At 34.7% G+C, this 25,554-nt stretch overlaps 2 long non-coding RNA genes across 4 annotated transcripts; one reads left to right on the top strand and one right to left on the bottom strand.

The window, feature by feature from the left end:
• On the top strand, positions 1 to 692 carry LOC141621156 (uncharacterized). The gene is made up of 3 exons (XR_012532118.1): positions 1 to 294; positions 375 to 421; positions 623 to 692. It is a non-coding gene; the product is annotated as an uncharacterized LOC141621156 (long non-coding RNA).
• A 1,800-nt stretch (positions 693 to 2,492) lies between these two features.
• Positions 2,493 to 7,457, bottom strand: LOC141622358 (uncharacterized). 3 transcript variants are annotated; one of them, XR_012532943.1, is made up of 9 exons: positions 6,867 to 7,457; positions 5,397 to 5,539; positions 4,832 to 5,091; positions 4,001 to 4,114; positions 3,840 to 3,920; positions 3,613 to 3,709; positions 3,207 to 3,488; positions 2,978 to 3,080; positions 2,493 to 2,804 (listed from the first exon to the last, which is right to left on the bottom strand). It is a non-coding gene; the product is annotated as an uncharacterized LOC141622358 (long non-coding RNA). The 3 variants fall into 3 exon arrangements; XR_012532942.1 differs by having other exon boundaries at positions 3,613 to 3,920; XR_012532944.1 differs by having other exon boundaries at positions 3,613 to 3,920; positions 4,033 to 4,114.
• Between the last annotated feature and the right edge of the window lie 18,097 nt (positions 7,458 to 25,554).

Below are 25,554 nucleotides of genomic sequence, written 5' to 3'. Positions count from 1 at the left end.
TCTTTTTCCACTTCAATACTTTATTCAATTCACCACAAGCATTTAACCATACCTTTCATCTTCTTTCTCCATAACTCATTTCTCAAGTTTCTTTATAACGATTCATATTTTTAGTCTACCTTAAAACTTTTGATGATATTATGACTTCTTAATTATTACTTTTTTTTCTTGAGATGATAATGTTTATTCCATGAACACAACAATAGACATGCATTTTTATTATAATTTTTTTACCAACCTACAACTCATTCGTTTTTCTCATGTTCTCTTTTCCATGATAAGATTACTATATTGGTATATCTTATGCAATTTTGTATTTCGTGTACAATTGATTTTGGCATAATACTAATTTGTACAATTGATTGAATTTTTAGGAGCATGGCATAATTGGAGATCAATACGTGCAAATGACAATCGACAAGTATGTGGATTTTTTAAGAGGATGATGTTTCTCTTTTTTTTTTGCTTGGAATTTTTTTGGGAGATTTTCCTATTTTAATTATTAATACAAAACTCATTTGATAATATTTTACATATACTCGGTATATCTTATGCAATTTTGTATTTCGTGTACAATTGATTTTGGCATAATACTAATTTGTACAATTGATTGAATTTTCAGGAGCATGACATACTTGGAGATCAATAAGTGCAAATGACAATCGACAAATATGTGGATATTTTAAGAGGTAGCATGATGTTTCTCATTTTTTTCTTGGAATTTTTTTTTTGGAGATTTTCCTATTTTAATTATTAATACATGACAGTCGATGAGTACAGAACACAATTTAAGAATTATCAATTTTTTTATTTCAGATATTAGTTCAATATCTGTTAACATGATAGTTGATGTTGGAGGATGTGTTCATATGGATGATCAAATATGAAGCTCTTGAATGGAGTAATCACCATATTGAGGATGTATTTTTATGTCGTCGATTATTTTAATTGATATTAGCCTATCTATTTTTGTTCCAATAATTATGCTAGGGTTTTTAGCCTATTAGTTATTCTTGGCCTTTTAGTTGTAGTGATAGTATCGACACAACATTGATGGATAATTCTTACTAGAGAAAAAAAAAACATCAAATGATAATTAAATTTGAAATGGAGAGACACGTATTCAATGTATTCAATTACTATATTAGTCTTACTTCATTCACTTTGTTAGGCTATTTTTCTTTTAGCTATTGAAGGAGAAAAACTTGACCGCCTTTGGTAAATTGGCGGCTAAGAAACTCCTCAATCTCCGGAGCACCAATATCTTGAAGTTACATAATAGATAACCCATGTATAAGTATTAATCATTGATTTCTATATAAACAACTTATGTCTATATACATGTAAATATGTAATTAGACTATTTAATTTGAGTATGATGAATTGAGAATGCAAATCATTACTGAATTTACAAGTTAGCATAAATCATGAATCATCAGAGCAATGAGCAGCGTCATCCGTTCAACATATACATTCAAAAAAACTCTCTATTAAATGTCTAAATCTCATTAATTTACTAGGTTGATAATAGAGGAGAAGAAGAGTTACTCATGATTAAATTTTTTTTTGTATCTTTTACAAAGACACACATTTTAACGACAAATACAATGCATCTATTCCCCAATAATCTCATATTATTATTATTGTTTATATTACCGTGTTATTATGTTCAATCTCATAATTTACATCCTATTTTATCGTCTGCAGTGTTTTCAAATCAAAATATATTTTATAAAGTAGTATTAATAAAAAAATGAAATTTGTATAGGACCCGTGATTTTTCACGGGTTTCAAAACTAGTTCTACATTATTTTTGGATGTGGGTACTGCTTTTGTCTTTTTGTTTTATACTAGTTGTTGCTCCGCGCGCGATGCGCGCGGAGTCCCAAGGCCCATATCCGTCTTTTATCAAATTACCCACCTTTAAGCGCAATGCAGAAGTATCTGTTTACGTTGCAGTCATTGGGTTAACACTTCCCGAACATTTAAATCAACCCTTCATGAGCAATCTTTGAAATGCAATGCTTAGGTTGGAGTCATTGGGTTGCTGACGATTAGTAAAGAGAAAATGCAAGCAAAATAAGACAAACGATCCACAAATCAGAGTACCTTCGACGCTTCTTATTTAAGCCGACAAACCCAAATTAGAATAGTACATGTGCCACATAATTTGTTTGATAAGTTATACTAATCATAATTAGAATTATCATATAAGAATGTATCACATTATACATGATAAATGTATGAATTAAACAAGTTACGACAATTAGGTAGTGCCGACGCGGAACGCGGAAATTATAGAGTACCGAACATCAAATAGTCATATTAGAGATTGAAACTTCACAAGAAATAAATGTGACCCAGGCACATAGTACCCATCATCAAATCAAATACAAATTAAAAAGATTGAAACTTTGCAAATAATAAGTGAAACTATAGTATACCCATTGTCCAAAAAAGAACTAAAAAGATATTAAATTTTGCTGTGAACCAAACGAAACTTGGATATTATAGATACACCTCATCAAATACACTGAAAACTGATAAATTTGAGACTTCGCTAGAATAATTTGAGTCTTTGCTACAAACTAAACTGAAACTTGGTCAGATCAGGTTTTTCAAGCTCTATACCTCCTAATAATAACGGAATACATGCTATCATGGGCGACACCAGAGCAGCATTTGCTCAGGCTAAGTTCCCATAATGAGAGGTAGTCCCTAATAGCTTGAAGGCTTAAACATGTTTAGCTTGAAGACTGTACTCCGGTCAGCCTTGGCAATCTACAAGCAAGATCAACGGTGATCTGAAAACAGTGGCATGATTCGGTAAGACCATCAATTTTGAAACTATTTGAAATTTGGCCACCTGAGTTGACCTGGTGTCGTAGTTCTCAATAAAGATAGCTGTACGAGAACGCCACCAAAACGAATCAGCAACTAAATAAACTGAGAAGCAGAATTCTGACGGAAAACTTACTGGTCGATGTTCCACAAAGTACAACTGCGGGATTAGGCGGGTTGAAAGCTGGTTCCTCCATACTGGCTTTCCATAAAGCAAATTTCAAACGAGGCTGAGCATCCTGCTTGTCAAGCAAAGGGTATTAGAAGTTGAAACCAAACTTTACAAAGCAAAGCAAACCACATTAATATCAAGATAACTAAAGACAATATAAATGAATAATTGATGAAGAACGTAAAGGAAATACCAGAATACTTGTATATATGGCAAGCTCCAATTTAAAAGGCTTCCGTAAATTATGAAAACCACTTGGAAGAACCACCGCCTCCTCAGGAATTGGAAAGTGATAAGCATGTGAAGAACCAAATATATAATGCAGAGTAAATATTGCCAGGCTATCATGATGCAACGATAATAAACCAGCAGTTGATACTTACACTTTTCGTGAAAGAAATTGCGGAGCACGTAATTTCAGAAACCCTGGCATCATGGGTTCTCTCAGCCAACCAGCGTATAAGCATATGCGATTCTATAAATTCCAAAGATAAAACAGAATCATTATCGTGTATAGCAGAATGCCAAACATTTTAGACGGTGACATAATGAAGGTAAATGATACAACTGAAGTCAACAGAATAATAGAGACAACCTACCTCAATTGCAGGAACAATATTGGTGAATCCTTTGGCTCTCGTGATGTCCAGTGCGGTTTGAGTGTTTGACAATCATCATTCACCAATAAAGCATTAGCTTAAAAAAGGGGGCAAAACCAGTTAGATTCTACGAGCTACAGAATTAGTACACCCTCCATTCCAATACGTTATTTAGTTTCGCATAAAAAGAGAAGAAAGTCGGATTCCTAATTCCCAATAGATGATACCTCCATTATAAAGAAGTAGATTAACGTGATATTCTAAACCTCGTTTTGCAGCATGATGTAATGGTGTACCTCCATTACGACCTGCAATCACATAGAAATGTCAGGGAGGCTTAACAAACTTAATAACAGCAAAATCGATAGCAATAAGGGAGTAGCTGTACCACGACGATAAGCATTGACATTGGTACCCAACTCTATAAGTAATTTAACTACATGATGTATTGCTGATTCAGGCACGCTGCCATTAACGAAGTTTTCCCTTCTCTATCCACATACTGCATCACAAACACCATACATAGAAAAATCAATCTCCAATTCTCCAGTATCTTCAACCAACAAGCAAAATAACATACCCCATTTCCCAACATTCCATTCGATCGTATCGTTTATCCAAATTCTCCTCATATATTTTGAAAAAACGTATACAATCAAATGGAACCGAATTAAGCAACATTAAATGGAACCGAATTAAGCATCATTTGAGCTAATTTGTTCATCAACTTTATCCCCCTTAAAATTCACAATGACATGATGACGTCCCACAAACATATAACAAAGCCACAAGATAACAATTCAACATATTCTACTATATATTCTAACTCCGTCTCAATCATTTACTTATATTTGCTTAAAATACGCATCAATCCGCAACTAAAAAAATAGTCAGTTTAGTTAGTCGTTTGCTTATCACTAATATAAATCATAGATTGGAAACCCCCCCAATATAATTGCAGTAACATTTTGGAGTCTGCCTTAGCAGATTCAAATAATGTGGGCACAAGCTTCTGCAATTCAATAAACCATCAAAAAAACATGTACCTTTACACCCTAAGTACCGAAAAAGAAACCAAAAGTAACACACATGCATAGTTTTAAATATCAGCAGCTATGATCCCGCCTTTTACGCCTTAAAAGACGATATTTGGCCGTGATAACCGATACCGCGACATAAACGGAGATTTAATACTATGCACACATGTATTAGAACTTACCATAGAATATTTAACATTTTGATTAAAGTCTAAAGTGAGAACGGAGAAAGCAAGTCCGGATTTATTGATCTTTCTTCCATTATTATTATTATTATCAGAAACCCCAAATTTTTGAAATAAAAGCTCGTAGATTTGCTTTTGAACAAACTTTGGCTAATTTTCTCCCATAAAAAGCTCTTCTTTCCTGTTTCTCTCATACAAGCACTACGGTTTAAAGCTGCCGCACTTGACTCCATTGTTTAATCTTTTACAATAATTTCCTACAGAAATCAATAAACACTGTTAGAAAGCTAAAGATCTCAACTTTACCAAATAAACAAATTACAGAATAAGTCCGTCTCACATAAAAATTACTCATTACTGTATCAAGTATAAAACAAAAATTAACCAATTTTATTGTAAAAGTGTGTTTTTTCTGATCCAATATATAAATCAACCTCTAAAGAGCAAAATAAAAACCCAGATCATAAAATGGCTGATAATTAATAGCGAATTTATGAAAATAAGCTCTAACTGGTGAAAAGTTTAAGTGTATACACTAAGAAAAATTCTAAAAGGCACTTGCCTAAGTTTCAGTTGCATGCTTATAGATGGAGTAACGTATTTTTAACTGAACTGATTGGCCTGTCGCCGGCGCCGCTACACAAATTTGGATCCAAGGAAGGACAGGAACAATTAAAAGAAATCAAAAACTGATCAATGCGGCTCCTGTATATAAGCATCAAGTGAAAAAGATACGATGGTAAACCAGTGATGAATGCGTAACTGAAGACCCGACAAACAGAGAATTGATTAAGAAGAATGCAGATGACTTGCATAAAAGAGAATAAAAACAAATAAACACTTCATTGTGTACTGCGACTACTACCTTAAGGCTAAATATCAACCATAATCTGACAGATAAGTTAAACCTCCATGTCCATCGATCATAGTCAGGCTTGGAATGGTGAAAGTAGCTTGAATAATTTTCTCGTAAAAGAGTAGTTTGGTAATCAAACTTCTGGGTTCAGTGTCAATTTTTGGGTCCATTAACAATCATGTTAAAGGGTTTAGGGCGGATTAGTGAACCAAAATTTTCTTAAATCTATGAAAATGTAATGTCCTTGAACAGCCTTTCATGCAATGAAGGGAATAAAGGTTGCAGAGTGAGTAGGAAATATTATTGGGTAATGAAGGAAATAAAAACACAACAAATTAGTAAACTAAAAAGAGGAAATCAGGAAATGAAATCAATACCAGGGTTGAGCGAGTTATAACCGGACCGGTAAAAAAATCCAGATCGGCAGTCTCTTTGAAGCTACTGCCCAAATCGAATTACTAATTACAGAAGAGGCTATCGAGAAACACCAATAGTTGTAGACCTACATATGACCATCTTCATCATCTTCATCCCCCAACAATGAACCATCTCCCCGATTTCTCTGTCTCAAGGATATGGTTATTGGGGTTGGCAAATGGGGTTTTGTTGTTTGATGAGGGAAAAGGGTAACAATAATTGATGGTTGAGAGTGAATAACTAATCAATATCAAGCAATTCAATGAGGATGAGATATGAGATAAGGATTAGAATAAGAATGAAGATGAAATAAATATATAAGAGAAGCAATTTAGAGAATGAAGATGAGAAACGAAGAAAGACTGAGCAACAACAGATCGATGCAGAAAGAATTAGCCGCAGTTGTAGAAGAGGGAGAAGGGCGCAATTGCAGCAGTTGTAGAAGAGGGAGAAGGGCGCAAGTGGACAAGATCACTGTGTAGCACACGCTGAGCACGGGAGTTACTGCTCTACTGTTCCTCATAGAGAGAATTTCCAAAGTTTGGACATTTATAACAATCATGTTAAAGGGTTTAGGGCGGATTAGTGAACCAAAATTTTCTTAAATCTATGAAAATGTAATGTCCTTGAACAGCCTTTCATGCAATGAAGGGAATAAAGGTTGCAGAGTGAGTAGGAAATATTATTGGGTAATGAAGGAAATAAAAACACAACAAATTAGTAAACTAAAAAGAGGAAATCAGGAAATGAAATCAATACCTGGGGTTGAGCGAGTTATAACCAGACCCAGTAAAAAAATCCAGATCGACAGTCTCTTTGAAGCTACTGCCCAAATCGAATTACTAATTACAGAAGAGGCTATCGAGAAACACCAATAGTTGTAGACCTACATATGACCATCTTCATCATCTTCATCCCCCAACAATGAACCATCTCCCCGATTTCTCTGTCTCAAGGATATGGTTATTGGGGTTGGCAAATGGGGTTTTGTTGTTTGATGAGGGAAAAGGGTAACAATAATTGATGGTTGAGAGTGAATAACTAATCAATATCAAGCAATTCAATGAGGATGAGATATGAGATAAGGATTAGAATAAGAATGAAGATGAAATAAATATATAAGAGAAGCAATTTAGAGAATGAAGATGAGAAACGAAGAAAGACTGAGCAACAACAGATCGATGCAGAAAGAATTAGCCGCAGTTGTAGAAGAGGGAGAAGGGCGCAATTGCAGCAGTTGTAGAAGAGGGAGAAGGGCGCAAGTGGACAAGATCACTGTGTAGCACACGCTGAGCACGGGAGTTACTGCTCTACTGTTCCTCATAGAGAGAATTTCCAAAGTTTGGACATTTATAACAATCATGTTAAAGGGTTTAGGGCGGATTAGTGAACCAAAATTTTCTTAAATCTATGAAAATGTAATGTCCTTGAACAGCCTTTCATGCAATGAAGGGAATAAAGGTTGCAGAGTGAGTAGGAAATATTATTGGGTAATGAAGGAAATAAAAACACAACAAATTAGTAAACTAAAAAGAGGAAATCAGGAAATGAAATCAATACCTGGGGTTGAGCGAGTTATAACCAGACCCAGTAAAAAAATCCAGATCGAGTCTCTTTGAAGCTACGCCCAAATCGAATTACTAATTACAGAAGAGGCTATCGAGAAACACCAATAGTTGTAGACCTACATATGACCATCTTCATCATCTTCATCCCCCAACAATGAACCATCTCCCCGATTTCTCTGTCTCAAGGATATGGTTATTGGGGTTGGCAAATGGGGTTTTGTTGTTTGATGAGGGAAAAGGGTAACAATAATTGATGGTTGAGAGTGAATAACTAATCAATATCAAGCAATTCAATGAGGATGAGATATGAGATAAGGATTAGAATAAGAATGAAGATGAAATAAATATATAAGAGAAGCAATTTAGAGAATGAAGATGAGAAACGAAGAAAGACTGAGCAACAACAGATCGATGCAGAAAGAATTAGCCGCAGTTGTAGAAGAGGGAGAAGGGCGCAATTGCAGCAGTTGTAGAAGAGGGAGAAGGGCGCAAGTGGACAAGATCACTGTGTAGCACACGCTGAGCACGGGAGTTACTGCTCTACTGTTCCTCATAGAGAGAATTTCCAAAGTTTGGACATTTAGAAGGGTTTTAGATAGGTATAAAATCCGAGTAGGAAAAGCGGTTAAGACGAATCAAAGAAAGACGGAAAAAAAATATGAGACAAATGAAGACTTGGGCCATCATTTATGCACCATGGCCCGTGACATTTCGTTTTCTCGGCTTAAGCTACTTTGTTGGGCCACATTATCCTTGTATGAGTTGTATCATTGGATAAGACTCCAATTGCTAAAGGCTGGGATGGCTGGCACATTTTGGAATAAAAAAATGCAGCTCATTTTTGTGGTAGTTGGGACTTGGCGTAGACCTGGTAAAATGGGTCACTCGGGTCGGGTACGAGTCGGGTTTGTTTGGGTTGGGTTATTTCGGGTCTGTCATACATTTCGGGTCGGGTTGGGTCGGGTCGGGTCACTTTCAGGTTTCGGGTCAATTTCAGGTGACCTGTTGTCAGGTCATTTCGGGTCGGGTCATTTTCGGGTATGGGTCATTTTGGGTAGGGTTGCTTTTGGGTTAATGGCTAAGCACTTAAGTTAGTACGATTTTGATTAAGAAGTATTATTTTGCAAATTTAACTATTTATTAGGAACTATTGTAACCAATGAAATTTTATTTTGATATATATAATATTAACATGATTTTGTACTAGTCGTTTCGGGTCATTTTGGGCCACTTCAAGTCATTTGGGATCGGGTTAATTATGAATCGGGTCTTTTCGGGTCGGGTCAACATTGGGTCAGACAATGTTCGGGTCGGGTCTGGGTTAGGTCGGGTCAATTCGGGTTTCGGGTTGTATTTGGGTCAAGCAAGTTCGGGTCATTTTCGGATCTCGGTTCAGCCTTTTTGGGTCGGGTCATTCGGGTCTGACCCATTTTGCCAGGTCTACTTGGGAGGCGAGAAGCAGAAGACGAGTAGAGCAGCAATAGTTGAGTAGTATTAGACCATCTCCAACAATGAATATTTCTCCTCCTCATCTCACTCTCTCTTATCACTTCTCACTCATCCACCTCATTATTCCTCAACTTTTCAATTTACAACCAAAAAACTTCTCCAACAATAATTTACACTTATTCCTCATCACTCTCTTTCATCATTTATCTCTCTTACTTTAACATACCCCACACATTTTTTTTACATTAAAATCAATTTTCGTAATTTGTTCGGGTTTTCAACTCGATAATTAATCGACTTCAGTTTTATTATAGAAAAAAAGGTTAAAATATTTTTTTCTCTAAAAAAAAATATTTTCCAAGACAATTTCTAAAACATAAAAATTTAAAATTTAAAACATTATTTTACAAGGATACATTAATACAATATTTAAAAAAACACACCAATATTACATAGATAAATTAAAACGATAAAGAAAATACAATAAATTAAAATACCGTTGGAAAAGAAAATAATACAATATTAGTTGTGGTCACCAAATTTTTGCCAGATATTTTCAATTAGATCTGCTCTTAGGACTTGATGTGCCCTTGCATTTCTTATACGATTTCTGTTTTGAATATACGATTATAGGAGTGTGTATATCCAACTTCATACTCGGGATCTTCAACATTAAGATGACCTTCCTCATTCCCGTTATTGTCGAACTCAGTAGGGTCAGAGTAGTTAGCATACGTATCCCTTTCATCTTCCACTACCATGTTATGTATTATGACGCAACATTTTAAAATTTTGCGCATCAGTTGCTCGCTTCAAGTAAGTGCTGGTTTACGAGATTTATTTCAGTTATCTTGAGGAGGAGTTATGGAAGCCAAAGGATTCTTCATCAGAAGGTTATTCCACTGACTAAGGAATTAATTAGTGGCGTGGTTATGTTAACGGTAGTATTTCAAGTCTAATATATGTTGTTGTCATGAGTTGTCACCTTTATTTATGTGTTAGCTTTATTTCCGTCAGCTTTATTTACGTGTTAGCTTTATTTTTTGTCAGTTTTATTTATGTGTTGCCAGTTGTCAGTTATCAGTTATCAATGTAATCGTTTTTATCAATGTTATTCAATTACCCCACAAATTACGAATCTTAAACATCCATTAGAAAAACGATATCTAATAAAGTAAAGTAAATCATAGAAAGAAGAAAAGGAAAAGTATGTCAATATATATCAAATATTATTACCTATTTGTAGAGAAAAAAAATAGAAATTATGGTGTAATTATTGTTTTGGAAAAAACTTAATTACATATTACTCCCTCCATTCAACTCCACTTTGCAACTTTCTATTTTGCGCACTATTCAAAAGCGGGTCATTTCGTGTCGGGTTCGTGTCGGGCCATTTCCTTACACGAAATAAAGTTTTGAGATAAATTAACTAACAAAATATAACCACCAATAAAATAAAACTCCTTACAAAGTGGGTCCCACAACTTTTTAATATTTAATTGTATTAGAATTGTCCTTTTGTAGTGGTGATTGTACTTTTGCAGTAGAAATTGTCAAGAAGCGCTGCGCGTTTCCTTCCTCGCTATTCCGCTGCGTGCTTTCATCTTCAACATTTCGCTGAAGTAAAATCATGGTTGGACGGCATTTATTCCTCAATTTTGCTCTTCCTTGATTTGGTGAGGAGTCTATTCCTCATTGTTGGAGATGCTCTTAGGGCTTTGTTCATCTTTTCTTCATTATTCTTCTTCTAAATTTTAGTTTAGCGTTTTAATTTACAAGATTTGTATGAAGATTTTTCCTTTTAATTCCTCTTTAATACAAGTTGAATAATTAATTTCTCTCATCCCTTTTATTTTATTTCAAGTTCTTATTCTATTTTATTTATGCAATCTATAAAATATTATTAAAAGCTTGCCCTAAAATGATCAATTAAGTCCACATAGACAATGCCACGTAGGATAAAAAAAGTCACGCAGACATTTGAAGCTCACGTCAACCGCATAACCCAAATGCCACACACACATTCATACCCAATTACCACGTCTCTTATCATCACTGTTCTTACCGACAACGAAAATCCCTCTTTTCTGCTCATTTCGTCAACCGGCATTAATTTATTATTACATGGCATTAATTTAATTCATTTATCTATAAATTAATTTAATTCACTTATCTATAATATTAAAAGATATTATCTATATTCTTAAATGATTTTTGTATATTAAATATATTATTTTCCAAAATTTTTGTAACTCTTAGAAATTTACATCAAAATTTCATAATTTATAACTAATAGTGACATTTTAATTGAAATTTTTCTGATAAAATATGTTAATAAAATTTATAATTTATAATTAAAATTAAAAATTTTGTAATAAAACATGTTAATAAATTAATTAAAATTTATTAATTAAAACTCTTCATATTACTTAACACCCACCATTTTTATTAACATTTTTTCCTATTTAATTCATTTTTTAATTAAACATGGTAATAAATTGATTAAAACTCTTCATAATACTTAACACTCACCAAATTACTTTAAAGTTTTTATTATTTAATTAATTTTTATAATATAATATGTTAATAAATTGATTAAAACTTTTTATATTACTTAACAGTTAACACACGTAATTTTCATTAACATTTTTTCCTATTTAATTCACCTCTTGAGTTCTTCGGCAATCAATTATCTAATTAAATAATACCACAAAATAAATTTAAAATAAATTTAAAATATTGGAATTTATGGTTGTATAATGGCTATAAAACCTATAATACCTATAATAGTTTCTATCTATAAAATCTTATTAAAATGCTAACCTAAAAAATGTGACATGACAAGTTTAATTGTGCCGTGGCAAATTTTAATTTGACACGGTCAAAAAAAGTGATATGGATTACCAATTTAAGAAAATTAAAAAATATAAGGTAAAAAAATTTAAAAAATATAAGGTATAAACACAAAAAAGAAAGAAAAAAAATTGTAAACCATTGATCACCTCTCATAATTTTTGTTATTTATTTACCTTATTTATTTAATAATTATTTTCTTTATTTAATGAAATGACCTTTTAACTTTCCTTTCATCATTACTATATATACTCCATAGTTATCTACCATATTTTTTATTTTTCTTTCATTCATAAAATTTTGAGAGAATTTGTAATAAAAAATTTCATATATATAACTATTATATTCACCCTAATTTTCAATTTTATTCAAAAAAATAGCACCTAAAGTATACATAGAAAAGTAAACTAATTGTTTCGTTTTTTATTTTTCTTATGTTTTGTATTAATTTGTTATTATTTTTTGTGTTTGTATTAATATTGCAGGAGAATGAATTTCCAACTTTATTCAAAAAATCGGTAGGTAAGGTATAGCTAAAGAACTAAATTAATTATTTCGCTTTTTATTTTTATTATGTTTTGAATTAATTAGAATCTTATTAGTTATTTTTTGGTGTTTATATTAATATTGCAGGAGAATGAATTTTCAACTTTATTCAAAAAATTGGTAGGTAAACTATACATAGAGAACTAAATTAATTGTTTCACTTTTTATTTTCATTATGTTTTGAATTAATTAGAATTTTATTAGTTATTTTTTTGTATGTGTTTGTATATTATAGGAGGATGACATACTCACATATCAATAACAATACACGAGGTTCGAAATAATGGCTATGGATCTTCTTTACAGATTTTTTTTCTTTGTTTAGATGACTCTTTCATTTTTGTCGGTTTTTCTTTTTTCTACAATGGTGTATTTGAAATATCAAATGGTAACAAAAATCTTTAATAAATTGTTGACATGTTACATTATTGTCCTTCACTTTTTCCTACACTTTAGTCTCCTTTTTAACACTTATGTTTTATTTTTGTTTTGTCAAACATGTTACAAATCAAATTGTTTAGCCAAATTGTTAAAGTACGATGCACATATGTCAATTTGATCTTATCATAGTGTTATAATATGCATAAATAGTAATTAGTTAGAAACCGATTCTTATTCTCCAATTCATTGTTCCAATTCCAATGCTTTCAAGCCTTTAAATCATTTTTTTGTTTTCCGTCAAATATACTATTCTGTGACTCACAATATTTTTTGGATAAATATTTTTTTTGAATGATTTGTTTATATTTTATTTTCTCACGAATTAGGAAAGGCTATTATTTCGTATGAAGTATAATAGTATTGTTTTGATTATAATTTTTGTTGAGTGATCGAATATGAAGAAGTTATGTTTAGAATCGTATATGCATAAATCTCTATTTATTGCGTGATTCCGAGAAATGTGTAATTAGTTTTGCTCATCTTATACTACTACTAATGATTATTAGAGTTCACTTATAAGGTTTTGATCCTTACTTTACTCTCTTACTTTTGTCTTAAATCTAATCTTATATATACTACGGAGTATATTATTATAACACAAAATGTGATATTTTAAATATATGTAACCTTTCCTTGGAACTCTTCGGAATAGTTGTTAAAGTTGCTCACATAAAAGTTCACGATCTTTTCTTTGCAAGATAAACATAGGGCCAAGTACTTTAAAATGCACTAAAACGACAATAAAAACAATATCTCCATTCAAGCAATAAAGAGACAAGTTGCAATATTTGTTGGTGAAAAAAACCATTCATATTCTATAATCTTTAAGTCGATCAAAGCAATGGTCAAATAATAAAGAGACAATTGAAGAATCACTAATTAAAGACGCAATTGAAGAACCATTAACTAAACAGGCAATTGAAGAATCATTAGCAACTCAAACGAGAAAATTGAGAGTCATTGATTTTCTTTCTATAAAATCTCATCAAAATACCAATTCATATTGTCTTATTTGATACCAGGTTGTCCAAACCAACATTACCCGTCCTTACAAAAGTCAGTTTTTTTTATCTCTCTGTAATTTAAAGTATTTTATTGGAATTGTGTGTCTGCTTTTTCCTTTTCTTTTTGTTCGTGTATTTATATTTAATAGTCTTAATTGGAGGTGCCAATTCAATTAATTAACTTGATAATTTAATTAATGATGTTGTTATAGGAGGTATGTATATGTTAATGCGATCCTAATATGGATGTGCTTTGAACTTCGCGTAATTATTTTGCATACCCAATAAGAAATATTTTTACGAGACTAGCATAATTATCCACATTGTACGAGTTTTAGGATTTTGACGGGAGTATTTATTTAAATTCTATATCTATATGTGTACTTACTATAAGTGAAGTAATAAGACGTTATGTTTTTGTAGAGAAAGAAAGGATAATGAATGAAAAGTAATCACGCTATATATATTTCGAAGTTAGGAGGTTTTTTAACTGCATATGGAGTAGAAAATAAATTTCAATGCAATTTGTTCATATATGGAAGGGTGACTTCCTTTAATGTTTTATTTTATTGGTAGCAACTTGTACTCATATTTTTAAATCCTTTGAAAACAGGGGACGACAATGGAGCGCAAATTCATGTTCCAATACTTCTATGGCGTCAAGATTGTCCATAAGACCAAAATTATCCGAAAATTCAATTTGACGAATTGTATCCTTGCTTCAAAACAACCAAGCTATTCACATTTTCGTTTTCGTATCATCTCGAATCAAAAATTTGGAGTGTATTAAACTTTTGTTTTAAAATACCGCTCCCTCAGTCGTGTTCATTTATTTACCCTTTTTTTTAAATTATTTGTGAGTGGTTTTTTAATTAAAATTAAACAAATGATTGAGAGAGGGGGACTACTCCATACTTCCTCCATTCAACTCCAAACTACCATAGTACACTTTTCACGTTTGCCAACGCATGTTTTGCGCGGTAAATATCATTAGCTACGTATATGCAAAAATTATAAAAGTTACATATTTTTAATGTACTCGTAAAGACGAATCAAATAAGATCCCACAAGAATATATTTTCACTTATATATTGAGAGAAAATTGCAATTGAAGATTCATTTGTGAATAGTATGCAAAAACCAATATGGTAGTTTGGAGTTGAATGGAGGAAGTATAAGATATTCACAAATTAAACACTTAAACACAGTCAATTATTAACGATCCCGTGATTTTTACGGGCTCCAAAACTAGTTAGTTAGTCAAAGTTCCAAACTTTACTACTCTATTGTGCTTAGTATCATGTTTAGTGTAGTTTATAATGTATTTTGAGTTAGATTAGTAGTGTTTAGTTTATTGTTTATATTGGTTTAGTTTAGCTTAAAATTTATGTGGCCGTTTTATCCGGCATCATGAACCTTCTGTGTGATTTCTGGACATTTTTGCTCCGGGTCCCCGTAATCCCGAAAACCGTGTATTTTACATTCCAATTTGAGCTGTTCGGGAGATCGTTTCGGACCATGTTTCTTTTTCTCCCGATTTTTCTTCCACGTGTTCGGGATTACTTCAGGAGTTCCCTTATTAAGTTTCAGCCCCCAAATACCATGTATTAATCCATTTTTTCATGATTATCGAATTTCACTCAAGGTTGGTTTATCGCATACCGGCACCCTCAAATGTTTTCTGTTGCTACTCAAACTTGTGTGGCAGTTTCATCTGCCATGAGTAACCCTTTGTGCGATTTCTGGATATTTTCGCTCAGGGACCCTTTAACCCGAAAATAGTGTATTAAACTTCAATTCGAGCTGTTCGGGAGGTCGTATCAGACCATGTTTCTTTTTCTCCCGGTTTTTCTTCAACGTGTCCGGGATTACTTCAGGAGTTACCCTATTAAGTTTGATCCCCATATACCAAGTATTAATTAATTTCTTCATGATTATCCGAATTTCACTCAAGGCTTGTTTATCACATATCGGCACCCTCAAATGTTATCTGTTGCTCTTCAAAATTTGTGTAACCACTTTATCTGACATAAGTTACCCTGTGTGCGGCTTGTGGATACCTTTGCTCGGGGAACCTGTAATGCCGAAAACCGTGTATTTTATACTTCAATTCGAGTTGTTCGAGTCGTCCCAGGTCATGTTTCTTTTTCTCCCGGTTTTTCTTCAGCGTGTCCGGGATTTATTTCAGGAGTTACCCTATTAAGTTTAAGCCCCAAATACCAAGTATTAATCCATTTCTTCATGATTCCGAATTTCACTCAAGGCTGGTTCGCATACCAGTACTCTCAAATGTTATCTGTTGCTCCTCAAAATTTGTGTGACCACTTTATCTGACATGAGTTACCCTGTGTGCGGCTTCTGGATACTTTTGCTCGGGGACATTGTAATTCCGAAAATCGTGTCTTTTAAACTTCAATTTGAGTTGTTCGAGTCGTCTCGGGCCATGTTTCTTTTTATCCCGGTTTTTCTTCCATGTGTCCGTAATTACTTCCGGAGTTAAAGTGTTAAGTTTGAGCCCAAAATACCAAGTATTAATCCATTTTTTTCATAATTGTTAGAGTTTCACTCAAAGCTGGTTTATCGCATACCGACACCCTCAAAAGTTATCTGTTGCCCTTCAAGATTTGTATGACGTACCGTTCTGGCATCATGAACCCTCAGTGTGATTTCAGGACATTTTTGCTCCCTGTCCCCGTAATCCTGAAAACCGTGTATTTTATACCTCGATTTGAGTTGTTCGTGAGGTCGTTTCGGACCATGTTTCTTTTTCTCCCGGTTTTTCTTCCACGTATTCGAGTTTACTTAGGAGTTACCTTATTAAGTTTGTTCCCAAATACCATGTATTGATCCATTTTTTCATGATTATCGAATTTCACTCAAGGTTAGTTTAATCGCATACAAGCACCTTCAAATGTTTTCTGGTACTCAAAATTTGTGTGGTCGTTTCATCTTCCATGAGTGACCCTCAGTGCGATTTCTGGACATATTTCCTCAGGAACCCTTTAATGCCGAAAACCGTGTATTTTACACTTCAATTCGAGCTGTTCGGAAGGTCGTATCGGACCATATTTCTTTTTCTCCCGGTTTTCCTTCAAAGTGTCCGGGATTACTTCAGGAGTTACCTTAATAAATGTGAGCCCAAAATACAAAATATTAATCCATTTTTTTCATGATTATAAAAATTTCACTCAAGGTTGGTTTATCGCATACCGACACCCATAAAAGTTTTCTGTTGCTCCTCAAATCTTGTATGGCCGTTTTATCCGGCATGATGAACCCTTTGTGCGATTTCTGGACGTTTTTGCTCCGGGACCCCATAATCCCGAAAACCGTGTATTTTACACTTCAATTTGAGTTGTTTGGGTGGTCGTTTCGAACCATATTTCTTTTTCTCCCGGTTTTTCTTCCACGTGTTCGGGATTACTTCAGGAGCTACCTTATTAAGTTCGAGGCCCAAATACCATCTATTAATCCTATTTTTCATGATTATCGAATTTTACTCCAGGTTGGTTTACCAGATACCGGTACCCTCAAATATTTTCAGTTTCTCCTCAAACTTGTTTGACCGTTTCATCTGCCATGAGTAACCCTTTGTGCGATTTCTGGACATTTTTGCTCAGGAACCTTAACCCCGAAAACCGTGTATAGTACACTTCAATTAGAGCTGTTCGGGAGGTCGTATCAGACCATGTTTCTTTTTATCCCGGTTTTTCTTCCATGTGTCCGGGATTACTTCAGGAGTTACCCTATTAAGTTTGAGCCTCATATACCAAGTATTAATCAATTTCTTCATGATTATCCGAATTTCACTCAATCAAGGCTTGTTTATCGCATACCGGCACCCTCAAATGTTGTCTGCTACTCCTCAAAATTTGTGTGACTACTTTATCTGACATGATTTACCCCGTGTGCGGCTTCTAGATACTTTTGCTCAGGGACCCTGTAATCCCGAAAACCGTCTATAAAGCACTTCAATTCGAGATGTCGGGAGGTCGTATCAGATTATGTTTCTTTTTCTCCCGGTTTTTCTTCCACATGTCCGGGATTATTTCAGGAGTTACCCTATTAAGTTTGAGCCCAAAATACCAACTATTTATCCATTTGTTCATGATTATCCGAATTTCGCTCAAGGCTACTTTATCGCATACCGGCACCCTCAAATGTTTTCTGTTGCTCCTCAAAATTTGTGTGGCCGTTTCATGTGGCATAAGTAACCCTATATACGATTTCTGGACATTTTTGCTCCGGGACCTTATAATTCCGAAAACCGTGTATTTTTCACTTCAATTTGAGCTGTTCTGGAGATCGTATCGGACCGTATTTCTTTTTCCTATGGTTTTTCTTCCACGTATCTAGGATTATTTAAGGAGTTACTCTATTAAGTTTGAGCCCAAATATCAAGTATTTATCCATTTTTTCATGATTATCGAACTTAACTCAAGGTTGGTTATTCCTCCCAGACCTCCCCTAGAGGTGGTGGAAGATTGTTACCACAACTACCTCCTCTTGGTACTGTAGTATCGAGTATGCGTCTTGCTGCGACATTTTGAGTTACTAGATGTTAATATCGACAACAAGGAAGAAATAGAGAAGATGTTTTTTGTTTAAGGGGCTTTTTGTTGGAAGCTACATAGCATTTAGTTCACTTTGCACGTAGATAACTAACATTATTTTTGTTACCCAAAAGTACTTAAAGTTTATATGTCCTTTTTTAACAAGTACTAATTAACATTTTCCGTCAAAGAAAAGTTGACTTTGGGGTTTAACTTGATGGAAAAATGTTATTTATTTTAATCTCTTTTTAATCCTTTTCTGTAAGACTGATTAATCACATAATTTAACTTTTTTTCCTACTCTTCGTCTATAATACCTTATGTATCAACTCTTATCACTAGATTTAAATTATATGATTAATCAATTTTAAAGAGATTAAGTAGAGAGTCAAATAAAAAACATTTTTCTATAAAATCAGGTGGTGGTGAAAGTAGCGGCGGTGAAATTAACAAGCCACTACTTGGAGGCCCAAGTGAGCCACACAAGGTTTCTTTAGTTGAAAACGTGAACTGGAAGCAACTATGGATACTTGTTGTCACCTAGGTAACACGCCTAAATGTGTCGGGATGTCTATGAACGAGAAATTAGATGTTGAAAGACTGAAAGAGATTGATTAGAAGACGGATTTGAGTGGGAAAATAATAATAAATTATAGTCAAAGTCAAATTTTATCTTCAATTATTTAAATTTAATATCAAATACATTTTAAAAAAAAAAATAATACGTTAATTATAACTATAAAATATATATTTTATTAAATTTAAATAACGTGTCGATCTCATGTCGTAAATTTTATAGGATGTCGGGTCACGTGTCCGTTTTGGTGCTACCTAGGCTGTCACAGACTCCCACAGTATGGCTTACATTTCTGGCCTTACAAATCATGTATGTCCTAGTCTCCTATGACTCCGATAATGATCGTACACTCTATAACGAAATTACCCCCATTGTTTCAAAGGCTCTCGCATATAGAAAGGTTACGTTGAAGAGTTAGTTGGGCGCGTCACACTTCTTACTTTGTAGAAAACAGACGTATAATGATGAAACGAAATTGCATCGTCTAACAACGGCTTCTTCACAATACAAGAAACATACATTGAAGGAGTCAATATGATGGAATTAATGAAGTAAAAATGACTCGTCAACACTAAACACAAACCTGCAAGTAACTTCCATTACATAATAATCCTAGGCTTCCCAAACAAGCTATCGCGAATGACTGCCTTGATCGTATTATTATCGTATAGAGAGACGGATTACGAAATAAAGGATGACATGAGAACTAATAAAGATGGAAGAGAAAGTCTAGTGTATGTGTGATAAAATGACTTGGGCTATGTGCACTGTACACATAACATATACTTACATAAATAGAGGAGATTCTTTTCAAGTACTTTTAAAAGTAGTAGAGATTATAACTCAAGATATACAAGAGTATAGTGTATAATGGTCAAGGTCTATAAAAACACTTGATGTTATTATTATGACATGAAAGTATCACATCAACTACACTTATTCTATTCATTTTTTAGTTTAAAAAAAAAAAAAAAAATTATTGAGGAAACATATCAATTATGGAGGTTAAATATGTGATATCAATTATGAATGTCGTTGTTGTGTTCTTCCTTCTTATTGTTTTACCTTGGTGTTTCCCTCCCGGACCGCCGTCTCCTCCTTCTACTTGCACTCTTCTTATCATTCCGGTGGTTCTTATTATCGTTTTCATCATCCTTCACACTTCTTCCTGACCGTGTTATTCCTTCATCCCCAAGTTAAGTAATCTATTAATATTTGTTTGATATTTTAGTATTGTAACTAGTTTTGAACCCGGGGATGTTGAATGTCAGATACCCTTGTTAAGGGAGTTAATGTTACGAGATTAGTATTAATCTTGTGTTAGACCTCCTGTTGTATTGTTTCCTTGTATGGACTTGTGGTTATGTTATGTTAACCTAAACACTATTGTATTATCAGTTTTTCTAACGTATGCGTTTATAAATACGTGATGATTGGAAGAGAGGAAGGCAAGCGTTGTTTCTGTTCTATTTCTGTTTATATCATTGGTATCTTAGCAGAATGATTAGAGTGATCTCCTTCAAAGCCTGATAACCGCTATTTTTGATGTGCACTGGGTAAATCCTCGGACATATGTGATAGCCTATAAACCACGTATATCAGGTAAGTCACCCGAAGATGACAGACCACGTATATCAGGTAAGTCACCCGAAGATGACAGACTCGAAGTTTAGAAGGCATGGACTCAGGTCATAAATCTCCACAAGGTCGCTCTTGGTAAGACTTGAACCTGAATCTCCTGAGAATTTCACCCAAACTTTATCATTAAACTCCACCCCGACAGGCTATCTCATGTTATCTTAACCATAGTTATTGTGTGAGAACTAAAGAGGCTCGAAAATTTCATTGAGATTGTGTGTATGTAATTACGTGGTGAATTGGTGACCAAAATGACTTTTACCCGTCAGCCCAATTGAGTCTAGTCCAACTTTTGCCAGTATAGTGCAGGACCATGAATAGGCCCAAAAGAACTAGTGGCTTGGACCTTGAATGTCATCTGAGTTAGGACTTGTCCTAACTTCTACAGTTCTACCATACCACGAGATTTTTTTTTTTTTTTTTTTTTTTTTTTTTAGGGAAACATAGCATGAGATGTTAGTTTGAGTTACAAGTCACAAATTTTTGATAAGTCGGGTGTATTTGTCTTAAGTTTAAAAATGGTCCTTTTCTTGGATTATTGACACGGGTGCCTCCCATCATATGTCGGGGTGCCTTTCTCATTTCACAAACATCCATAATATCACGCCTTTATCAGTGGGCTTACCCAATGGGGATTTGACCGTCGCAACTCAAAGCGGTGATATCCGTCTTTTATCTCATCTTATTTTGCGAAATGTTTTATATGCTGCAAATTTACATTGTAATTTAATTTCTTTCTAGAGTTTATTACTCGACACTTCGCTAACTATTCAATTTTCTCAACAACTTTGTTTAATACAGGACCGTTCCTCGAAAACGGTGATTGGTGCGGGTGAGCAAAGCGAGGGGCTATACTATTTAAAAGGTGTCCGGACTGACGAGGCTCATGCTTACACCACTGGTATGGTTGACACGGTTGAGCTATGGCACCGTAGGTTGGGACACCCCTCTTCCAATATTTCCCGTTTTCTTCCTTTTTTTAATAAACCAAACCGTATTACTTCTGCTTTTCATAGTAAACATTGTGACATTTGTCTTCGCGCTAAACAAACTCGCGCTCCTTTTCCTTTAAGTTCAAGTATTCCTGATGGTATTTTCGATCTAATGCATTATGATTCATGGGGTCCTTACTCCGAAAATGCGTCATGTGGGTCAGAGTATTTTTTTACCATCGTCGATGATTTTTCCCGTTCTACATGGGTCTATATTACGTCGTAAAAATGATACCCATCAAACTTTATTAAATTATTTTAAATCTTTAAATATTCACGGCACACCACAATATATGCCTACATTCCTTGATGATACCTTCACTCCCATCAAAAATGTTATCAACTCGGCACCAAACTCCGCTTCTACATCATCATCTCAGTCCCCAATGCCTCATACAGCTGCTGCCCCTGATCACGGCCCTAGTAACGAGCACACAACACCCATCACGCACACTTCGTCCTCCATTTCCACACCAACCGTGGACATCAATCCCACTAGCACTGATCAAACTAATCACCTCGAAGTATCCATAAACGATCCCTCAAAAATGGGCAAAGGTCACCGTACAAAGATACCAAGCTCACGCCTCAAAGGTTTCGCTCGGCCGCCAATTGACTCATCGACACATCTCCTCGCTACATCATCACCGACTTCAGGTACTCGGTATCCAATTTCTCATTACGTGAATTATACTAAGTTTTCTACTAATCATAAAAGCTTTCTAGCAGCCATGACCAAAATATACGAGCCAAATTCTTTCAAAGAGACTATGCGGGTACCCCAATGGCGTGAGGCAATGAAAAGCGAAATCGATTCCCTTGGAAGAAATAACACTTGGACATTCGAACATCTTCCGCCTCATAAAAAGGCAATTGGTTCAAAATGGGTTTATAAAATCAAATACAAGGATGGGTCAATTGAACGATACAAAGCCTGGCTTGTGGTTATGGGTAATCGCCAAATTAAAGGGGTTGATTTTCAAGAAACATTCGCTCCTACTGTTAAGTTGATAGCCGTCCGTACTCTTCTCGATCACCATTGCTACCGCAAAACAGTGGGACATCCATCAAATGGACGTTACAACACATTCCTCCTTGGTGATATTTAAGAAGAAGTTTACATGAAACGGCCACTCGGGTTCAATACTGACAATGACGGCAAAGTTTGCCGGCTACGCAAATCCATATACGGTCTCCGACAAGCTCCTCGATGTTGGTATACAAAACTCGCTACCGCCCTTCTTCAATACGGCTTCACACAATACCCATACGACCACTCTTTACTTTCCCTCAACAAATCTGACACTGAGGTACATGTTCTTGTCTACGTTGATGATTTGGTTATATGTGGCAACAATTCAAGTGTCATCACACGTTTCAAAGAATATCTCAGCAATTGTTTTCATATGAAGGACTTAGGTCCTCTAAAATACTTTCTGGGTTTAGAAATTGCTCGCAACTCGAGTGGGATCTTTATTTCACAACGCAAATATGCCTTGGATATCCTCACCGAAGCTGGCCTCCTCGGGTCCAAGCCTACCTCAATCCCTATGAAGCCCAATCATCGGCTCGCTATTTCCAAATCACCTCTAATCAACGATCCACAGCCTTATCGACGACTAGTGGTTCGTCTCCCTTACCATCACACGCCCAGAACTCATATATGGCGTCCACATCCTCGCTCAATTCATGCATGCACTACGTCTTGACCATTAGCAGGCTGCGCTAAATGCGATCCGTTATCTTAAAAATAATCGGAGACAAGGCCTTCTTCTTCCCGCCAATAGTGATCTCACTCTCCACGCCTATTGTGACACGGATTATGCAGGTTGCCTAACAAGTCGGCACTCTCTATCAGCATATATCGTGTTCCTTGGCAGCACCCCAATATCGTGGAAAATAAAGAAGCAATCCACGGTCTCTAAATCCTCCGCAGAAGCTAAATACCGTGCCATGGCTTATATGGTATATGAACTGAAATGGCTCAAAGGTCTTCTACACTTCCTCGGTATACATCACCCTAAGCCCATTGAACTCTCATGCGACAGTCAATCGGCCCTATACATTGCTCGCAATCCCGTCTTCCATGAACGAACTAAACATATTAAGGTGGATTGTCATTTTGTGCAGGACGAGATTCTCAAAGGCGTTATCAAACCAAGCTACGTCCGCACAAAAGCCCAGTTAGCAAATATTTTCACCAAAGCTCTTGGCCGAACATCCTTTGAAGAACTTTTGTCCAAGTTAGGCGTTCAAAGCTTACACGCGCCAACTTGAGAGGGGTAATACGAGCTCCAACACTCCCAACGGTTCAATATCAAACGGCTAATTTGCATATAAGGCAACAATCGGACGTTGCATCCTTTAGTTTATTTAATGATTGTTGTAGTTTATTTCCTTCCGCATTTACAATATACTCCCTCACATCCACTCTTTTCTTCCCATTTGAAGTGGGCACAGAGATTAAGGATGGGGAGTATAATATTGATAAAGATATGAGCGGGGTTTGGTAATTGGAGAGAACTATGAATAATTAGGATTAAATATTAATAAAGGAGATGAGTGTGATTTGGTTATTGGAGAGAGGTAGGAATAATTAGAATTAAATATTAATAAAGAATATAGTGGGGTTTGATGGGTGGAGAGAGGTAGGAGTATTATATTAATAAAAACTTTCTCAACAAGGAAAGGGGAAGAAAACCTGAATAATCCGTTTTAGGAAATAGGGAAGAAAAGAGTGGATGGGAGAGAGTACATATTAGTATATAAACCCGGGTTGTACAATTGTAAAGATACGGTTTTGACAAAAGCAATAATATCGTATATACTTTCAATCCTCCATTCATAATATATTTAGGCTCTGTTTAGCAAAACTAACTGAAAAACTAGTTAAAACCTGAAAAGGTAGCTGAAAACTGAAAAGCTAACTGAAACCTGAAAAAGTAACTGATAAGGTACCTGGAAATTAGGAGTTGATAAGGTAACTGATTATATAAAAATGTGTTTGACAAACTAGCTGAAAAGGTAGCTGATTTTGGTAAAATAACGTAAAAGTATATGATAATTATTTAATATTATCGAATAAAGGGGTAAAAAAATGGAAAATAAATCATTTCAGGTACTTGATTACTCAAATGCTACCTGGGGTAGCATTTCATTTCAGGTACATTATTTGACCAAATAAGCTACTTGCCAAACACTTGCAAAAAAAATCAGGTAGCTGAAATTTTGGTCAAATAAGCTACTTTAGTCAAATAAGCTACCTGAAGTGTCATGCCAAACGGAGTCTTAGACGGATAGATTCCTTGAGCCGTTCCAATCTATCTGTTTTTTTTTTACAAGGCTTGGCCTTACAATTGATCCCACAAAACTGGAGTTTGGAAGTTCAACCTGGCTTCATCTTGTGTGGATTGAAAAAATCAAGTTTTTATTACACAAATTCTCATTATAGACGGACGGACACTATTCGTTTATAGCTATAGACGGATAGTGTCTCTCTTGCAAATGAAAGTGGGTGGAAAATAAATAACCCCACTTGCCCTCCCACTTTAATTTTGTGAGAGTATCATTATCCGTCTATAACTATAGACGGATATATAGTGACCGTCCATATTGAGACGGATTGATATTAATGCAATCCAAACTTAAATAAATAATAACATAATTATTAACCGAAAAAATTAGATGGGATCTCACCCTCCTATCCTTTAAAGTGCACCGTGAAAGGATAGGACATTCAGCATTCATTTTTATTTTAAGATGGATCTTATAAATCTACAATCATAAGGTTTTTCCTTTTCGTTTTGTTTGGAATCATTTTTAAGAC

Source organism: Silene latifolia, chromosome X (genome assembly GCF_048544455.1).
Source record: "Silene latifolia isolate original U9 population chromosome X, ASM4854445v1, whole genome shotgun sequence".
Taxonomy (NCBI): domain Eukaryota; kingdom Viridiplantae; phylum Streptophyta; class Magnoliopsida; order Caryophyllales; family Caryophyllaceae; genus Silene; species Silene latifolia.
This window is presented reverse-complemented; position numbering and strand designations above follow the sequence as displayed.